This window comes from Rhipicephalus sanguineus, chromosome 6, assembly GCF_013339695.2.
Source record: "Rhipicephalus sanguineus isolate Rsan-2018 chromosome 6, BIME_Rsan_1.4, whole genome shotgun sequence".
Classification (NCBI taxonomy): Eukaryota; Metazoa; Arthropoda; class Arachnida; order Ixodida; family Ixodidae; genus Rhipicephalus; species Rhipicephalus sanguineus.
The window spans coordinates 24,936,565-24,944,487 of NC_051181.1; the positions used below are offsets into that span (position 1 = coordinate 24,936,565).

Sequence of the window (7,923 nt, forward strand, 5' to 3'; positions counted from 1 at the left end):
CTTGAGAGGTGACGTGAGTGTTCGTGTCGCACACCGCGTTTTTTCAAGGCCAGCGTCTGACTAGGCCATAGGTCGGTAAAGAAGTAGAGCTCGCTTAGGCTCACTCAAGAAATATATATTGTGCTTAGCGCTCACTAGAACTCACACGCACCAAAAGTTTCCTCAACCGGACTCACTCGGAGTCAGACTCAATGGAAATTTTCTCATCTGGACTCTCGGACTCAAGCTCGCCAGAATATTGCTCGGCTGGGCTAACTCAGGCTCAGACTCACGGCTCGACCAGAGTCTGAGTAAGCCGACTCATGAGTGAGTTTGCCGGCCTGTGGATGAGGCCCTAAAGGTTTTCGCCTTAATAAACCATTAGGTGAGATATCAGAATGCGATAGAAAGATTAAGAGAGTTTGAATGCGTACGATTGCACGCGGACTGCAATGTTCAGCCATGAAGCCGTCTAGGCGCCACACGTGTCTGTGCCTTCCCCCGGCAGCTACGGCGACGCACGCGGCGGGCAAAAATTGAAAATATTACTATGTTGAACAACCGCTGCTGACACCATCCATCCTGACTGACTTGGGTGTTTCAAAGGTGACGGATCACTGAGCACCAGCGATAGAAGTGAGCAGTACGTTAGCGGCGCACCTTGCGTCGTTCTCAGGGCGCCGGCAGCTTCGTTCGAGGATGGCAACTTTACGTAGCGCAGGTTATGGGCCAATACGCGCGATATTTTGCCAAAGTTTCGTGATCGTATCCTCATGTGCGATCGCTCCGGGATATCATTTCATCTGTTCGGCGAACCTAGCCCCATATTTACGAAGGGGCAATCCATAAAGGGCCGAATATATGCGCAATGCTTGAGCAGTGTTTTTTTACGTTGGAAGTTACAGCTTGCGATTTTGCAAGTTTCCAGCAAATTCGGGTCGTCTCGTTATCTCGACACTTGGGACCATGACCAGAACTATAGCTGTTCTACAGGGTTACCTTTGGTGGCTACCATGCGCTAAATTGGCTACCTTACGACCAAGTATGGCGACGAAAATTTCAGGTTGACTATCGTTACTTTCTGGCTAATTTCAACTTATGCTTTGGCGCAATAAGTAGCCATTTTTGATATTAGCACATACACTACATTGTTTCCAAGCTGCTCTGTCGTGTCAGCCGATGCGCGCTCGCATCCTCCCCCCACCAGCAGACTGGCGCGCATCGAGGCACTCCAACGTAACGAGCCTGGAAGTACGCAGTGACGATGCTGCGTGCATGTTGGCAAACGCTTAACGGGCACGCTTCCCGCCATCTGCGCTGAGGCGCAGCGAATGTTCTCGTGTGCACTTGACAGAAACAGAGATCCGCGACAAAATGAGGCTGGGCTGTTCATCTTAACCAGATTTCACTATCTGGAGCTGGACAGGTATTGACATAGAGTTTCTTATAATACCTAGAGGGGAATCTGGCGCTAGTGTCTACGCGAGCTCCTTGAGACGCGCTTCAACCACCATGGGAATGATGGGAAGTACAGGCTTCGGATTTGCTTCGGATGGATTAGGTTCTTGAGATTCGCAACGCTTGTCTGTTGACTGTAAAACAAAGTGATATGAAGTTAATTTTAATTAAAACTTGCTTAATTCTTTTGTATGTAAAACTTATTGCAAAAAGTTTGTGTGACCGTGAGATGGAACTGAAGCCTGAACAAATTCAACCACCAGGGTATGCATTACTCTGCAACTGTGTTCCGATTTGGCATCACCAAATAATGAATTATTTTGTACAACACTTGAAAAGAAACACGCTTGTTTTCCCCTCGAAAGTACGCATTATCTATTTATGGAAATAACAGCACTGTATTGAGTGAGAAACACTTAACGTATCGTTTGCTGCGATGCCAGGTGCGTCTGTTCAAGTGGTCTGCCTCCAACGCATCTCTCGTTTTGTTGTGAAGTCGAGTCAGAGGAGCGCGACGGTGCGTCTACTTAGCTTCGCCGTCGTTTTACAGTCGATTTGAAACAGCTTTGACAAGTAGCGCTTATCACGAAACGTGAACTCGATGCAGTTTGCTGCACTGACATGGGACGCTACATCTGTGCGCAGCGGTGAGTGCACGACGCTTTGCTAAAACTGTCAAATACAACCTGTAAAGCCGCAGCGTCGCAGCAAACCAAGAGATCTAGCGGTCTTCAGCCTCTTTGAACCACTGACCTCCATTAAAAAGGCTGGACGGCGCATCCCCGCTCTGCGAGGCGGGCGCTTGTGAAGCCACCGGAAGTGCCCTGTTTGTCCCGGAAGCCGGCGTCTTCTGTGCGTCTCAGTCGCGCAATTCAAATATTCTCGGGTGCCAGCTGTTGTTATGATCGTTTTTATTTTTTATTTTTTCAAACTCTGCGATTACGCCTCACTTTAGACGCCGACGAACGCTACACGAAAGATGACAGACGCCGTGCCGACACCGTCCGAATACGGCGGAGTGCGCAACGTACAAAACGCGTAAAAAAAGTAATGCAGCTTTGAGGTACTTACGCGTGAAATGTCTTCCCTGACGACTTTTCCGGTCGATTTCATACAGTTTACTGCGTACAGGCAGGTATTTCTTAAAAAAAGAAGAGGGGAAAAGCTCTTTTCCGGGACAAAAACGGCGGCTTTCGGTGGCTTCACGCCCGCGGCACGATGCGCCATCCAGCTCCTCCTAGTGGAGATCAGTGCTTTGAACAACAAAGACGCTGCTTGAATGCTTTGGAACGCACCCCACTACCCACGCCTCGCGAAGAACGAAACTGAAACTGTAGAAAAAGATCTGTAGACAGTTCGCTGGCGAACGCTATCCAATCCGAAGCTGTACTCCCATCATTCTCATGGTGGTTGAACGATCGCAGCGCCAGTTTCCTCTCTAGGGTATTGTATGAGAACTCTATTGGTATTGATTATGTAAGCTTACCAATCAATTTAGATCTGTGGCTTCAAGAAAAAAAAGAGTACTCCAACGTTCAATGTTCGTACTGAACACTATCTATTCTACATAAACTATGTACATAAACGCATTCATTTATTGTAATTTATTAATTTATTTGCATCTTATCTGTGGGTTGAAAACAAAGCAACAGGGGAGAACTGCCCTCTTATTTCTATTGCCGTATTTTTCAAACACCATTAATTATTAAATAATAAAACTACTCATAAGACCGCTTTTGTTTTATTTGACTAATATGGGCGATAAAATGAAATGACATGGCTACTTTGGCTACTTTAACTTCAGTTCTGGCTCCTTTTCAAGCCACCCGACAGCAAACCCTGCTCTCCTATGGCTGTCCGGAACTCCTAAAAATCAAAGAGGCCCATTGCGCGACTTACTCGACTGTACACATTCTAGAGCAGTCGCCTGCGCTCGCGGTAATGCATGTTTAAATTTTGAAATAGTCTCTGGCGTAGCCCGCGAGATCGCATTTTCGACGATCAATGAGTGCTCGCCGCTTGCGCTTTGCTTTGCAAGTCCTTTTTATTTTCTCGGCGTGTGTTCCTAAAAAAAAAAGAACCCGATTGTTAACTATTACCACTGCTTGCTTTTTCATCCTCATTCGATAATATAAACGCAGCTGTGTTGACACATGAGTGAGAGCGAAGTGGTTCAACTCACCAAGCACCATGCTGGCCACGTTGGCTGCGGCGAGTCCGCAGGCGCCAGCATGCAGGCGTAAAGCGGAGTGATGGCGCCGCCGTGCCGCGCGCTAAGCCTTTCGCCAGCGCCAGCCCGCACGCCACCAGTGCCACCACCGTCGACTGGCACTGCAAGCGCAGAAAATGGGAAAGGTTGTCTTTGCTGGAAGGTGCAACAGCATGTAGTGAACACCGAGAGAGGAATCCTCAAGGTATCACTTTGGGCGCCGTTTCGCTTTCTCAAGATTATGGCCGTATGCGTCGGCATGCGACAATAGGAAGTTTCAAAATCGGTACTCAAATATTTGCGTCACCATTTGTCGCCACTGCGCATGCGTCATACACGCTATATCCTCTCTGGTACCCACGCAAATAGCGTATCGGACTTAACAAACGCTAAACCTGCGTACACTATTTGATATGTCAAGGCCTATTGACTCGGCATGGCTGACACGGTGCCGGATTGACGCAGGCCGTTGACAGCCGTGTGTACCCGGCACTGCTCTCGTGAAATCTCGCTAGAGTATACCTCTGGAAGGGATCGTCCGAGAATATGGCCCCAGACTGTAATAATTATGGTCAAACAGCATCCTGTTAGGGGTCTGAAGAACGCAGTGGGATGGAACAGTAAGACGCCTTACGCTAAAGAAATTGCTGGTGTTTCATGGGCGTCCGAGAGTGCCGTTAAGCATTATGAATGTTGCGTTGGAACGACTTGTGGAGGTTTCGCGCATTGTATTGTGACGGTTGTTTGGCTCCGGCATTTTGTTCTGTTTCAACGCTAAGTTTAATGTGCTTCGTGCAACATGCACAGCCTGGGGCCACTGCTTCAGCGATTTGCGTTAATAGCAAACTTACAAGACAAAATACGGACATCTATGTACGTTCCGCACTGTCTGTATCGTCTCGCACTTGAAAAATCGAATATTTGCGGCCTTATAAAATAATTCATCTTCGGTAATGCAGCTCTTATATAAGTAACAATATTTGAAGTTTTCAACTTTTGTATGCGATATAACGTTCTGGGGTCTGAAAAGACGCCGCGCTCATGGAACACATGGAAACAGTTCATGCCGTCGGGCAATAACCACGTGTAATTTATTAAACACGCATCGCGACGAGCTCGACAGCCGAATCTAATACATAACTATTCTCGGATACAACCCAAGAAAAAAAAACGCCAGGTCTGCGCGGAAAGCGCAGCACAGTCACAGCGAAAACTGGAAGAGCAGCATTTCTAGAGCCTCTTGTGAACTCTCTTGGGGCTACTAATACAAGTACACTAGCAAGGTACCCACTACGCCATAAATCATAATTTTCGTGAAGTTGGGAAGCACCTACTGCGCCATTATTCGTCATTCTGCGGATAAGCGAGGTACCAGCTCGACACCTGTAAGGCATTATGTGCCCTTTGTTGATGCGACGGCCGATGACGATGAAGAACTATGGCTGAGCCCTTCGTAATGTGTGGGAGGCTTTAAACGACCCGCTAGTTTCGTAATTCGCATTGTGTGACGCCCGGTCGCTATTTCACGCTCCCACCACGCTATATCACATACGTTAACGTGAGAAAGAGAGAGGAAGAGAGAGGGGAAATAACTTCATTGAGACCCTGGGGAAATGGATCATGGGAGCCTTAAGGGCTCCCTTGGCAACCATTACAAGTGCACTTGCGAGGAAAAACCCTACGCTATAAATCATCATAATTTTTGTGAGGTAGGGAAGCAGCCGCTATGCCATTTTTCGTCATTATGCGGAGAACGTGGTACCCGCTAAACACCTGTACGGCATTATGTACACTTTGTTGATGCTGTGGCTGGTAACGATGCAGAATTATGGCAGAGCGTTTGTAATGTGTTGAAAGCATCAGCAACCCACTCGTTGCGCAATTCGCATTGTGTGACGCCTGGTTATTTTTACACTTCTACCACGCTACATCATATATTGGGGTGGGCCATGCCGACATGAAGCCTTATCGGGTCTTTTTGTAAAGCAGTTTGAAGCACCGGCATGGCTCTGAGGTAGAATACTGGGGTCCATGCAGAGGGCCCAGGTTCGAACCCCGTTGCGTCCTGGATATGATTTTATTCGTTGTTTTTTTTTCTTATTTCACGTGGTAACGGTTACGGACACCGGCGGTGGCGGCGGCGGACACTATGGCGCCAAAAACGGCCATTGAAATGATCTCATAACAGCTTCGCTGTAAGAGTGGCTTTTCAACCGTCAAAGGTCCCCTCCAGCCAATGGCGTTGCCGTGCCATCGTCACTCCGCGATAGACCGCCTTCGCGCGACGCTCACTAGAGGAGTCACAAAGCGTGTCACAAAGAGGCCGCGACACCATTGGCTGGAGGGGGTCCTCTGACAGCGGAAAGCCGCTTTTTTAGTTGTGTCCGAGTATAGTAACACGCTTACATAACGTCAATACAATACACAGAAAAACATGACAGACACAAGCAACGTAACGCATATACAATGTACTGCGAACGCGGCGTCGCCGACGTTCGACTCACCATGGGGGTCCACGGGAAGCGAGCCGCGGTATCGTCCCCATGGACCCACCGCGGGTGATGTCCGTCTGCGCAGGCCGTCAAAACCACAAGGAGACTCGATGCTGTTCTCTGTACGCCAGTCTATCCTCGACGAAAGGGAGACGCCACTGCGCGATCACAGCGCCTGCTCTCCTTCGGCTGCTGTTAAACCTAAATAAGGACGGCTAATGCGCGAGACGCGCATGTGCAATGAGGCGCAAACGACTTTACAGGGGTGATAGCACCCCAGAACTGACGCACATACGCGGAATGAGGAAAAATAACGTTTTGAAATTTTAGCATGTCGATACCACAGCAAGATAACGAGCATGTCTTTTAGTGGGCGTAGCGTGCGGGTGCGCCCTTTTGCACATCTATGCAAAAGAGCGCGTCTGCACCTAATTGCCAACCGCCGTGGCAGGAATCGAACCAGCGACATCGTTCTTAGCAGTGCAACGCTATATATAGACGCTAAGTCATGTGATTTATACTGTGCTGAAAACATTTAAATCCTCTCGCATTTGCGTTACGTTGAGTTGACGTGTTAGCGTACGCGCGATGTGTTATGCTCGTGCAGTCCCTAACGAAAGAGACACAATTGAGACCAATCTGTGTGAAACGCACCTGCAAGAGAGCCTGTGGCAGCTGCTTGTCGGAGTTGGCTCTTGACCGTATTCAGCCGGTCAAGGTTAACCTGCAAAAAATATACGAAACATATGTTAACATGGAGAATGAAGCCATGGCGCTGCGGTTCCGCGAAATAAATTATTTGGCAGCGTCAACAGATAAATACTGACTTCGCCGTGTTTTCTTCGCCATGTTTGATGCTGGCTGTGTGGATCTGAAAGAAGCGCGCACATGCTTTGTTTTGCAGCGGGGATTGCCGGCCACAAAATGTACAGCACACGAGATTAAAATACCAGCGTTACGTTCACGCAGACACATCATCACAAGAAGTTGAATAGTTGTTTCTTCGTTTGTTGGCACCCGCTCTGTTAAAGATTAGAAAATGCATACAAGCGCCGCTTTGTCTCAGGTAGTTTATTATGGCTCATTACACGCAAAGCAATATCAAGATATAATTGTGCCGCACATAAGATTGATTTGTTGGCAGTAATTTTGCTTGTTTCGCTCTCGCCTTACCGGAGCCTTAAACGGCATCAGCACAGCTGACAAAGTAATATTGGTGGTGTTCTGCCCGTGTTAATGCTGGGTTACTAAAGTTTAAACTAGGCACCCTGAATATCACGTGACGGAGGAGGGAGCACCCCGACCAGCTATAGCTGTTATTCAAACAAATGCTCTGCGTCTGTATATGCATTTCGCATATACCCAGGGTTTCCAACATAGTCCTGCGCCAAACAACATTAAATGTATCCCAAAGTAGCCAAACGCTAAAACTTCTCTATTAAAAATGTGGCCCCCAAAATAGCCAGAATTGATAGGGGATAAAGTTTTGATAGTTAAGAGCAGTTTAAATATGGTGTGTGGGTTGGTTAATGGCGCTTAACGTTCCGAAGTGATTCCGGCTATGACAGAGCCGTAGGAGAGGGTCTGAATATTTAGACCACCTGTGGTTCTTTAACGTGCACCATGAAGTAAGTACACGGGCCTCTAGCATATATATATATATATATATATTATATATATATATATATATATAATATATCTATATATATATATATATATATATATATATTAATATATATTATATAGCGACGTGCGAAACACAAGTTTTACTACGTTTGCCAGGCC

At 47.4% G+C, this 7,923-nt stretch overlaps 1 pseudogene; it reads right to left on the minus strand.

The window, feature by feature from the left end:
- The window catches only part of LOC119397133 (solute carrier family 41 member 1-like), a 36,605-nt pseudogene that overhangs the window by 25,601 nt on the left and 3,081 nt on the right, over nucleotides 1-7,923 (minus strand).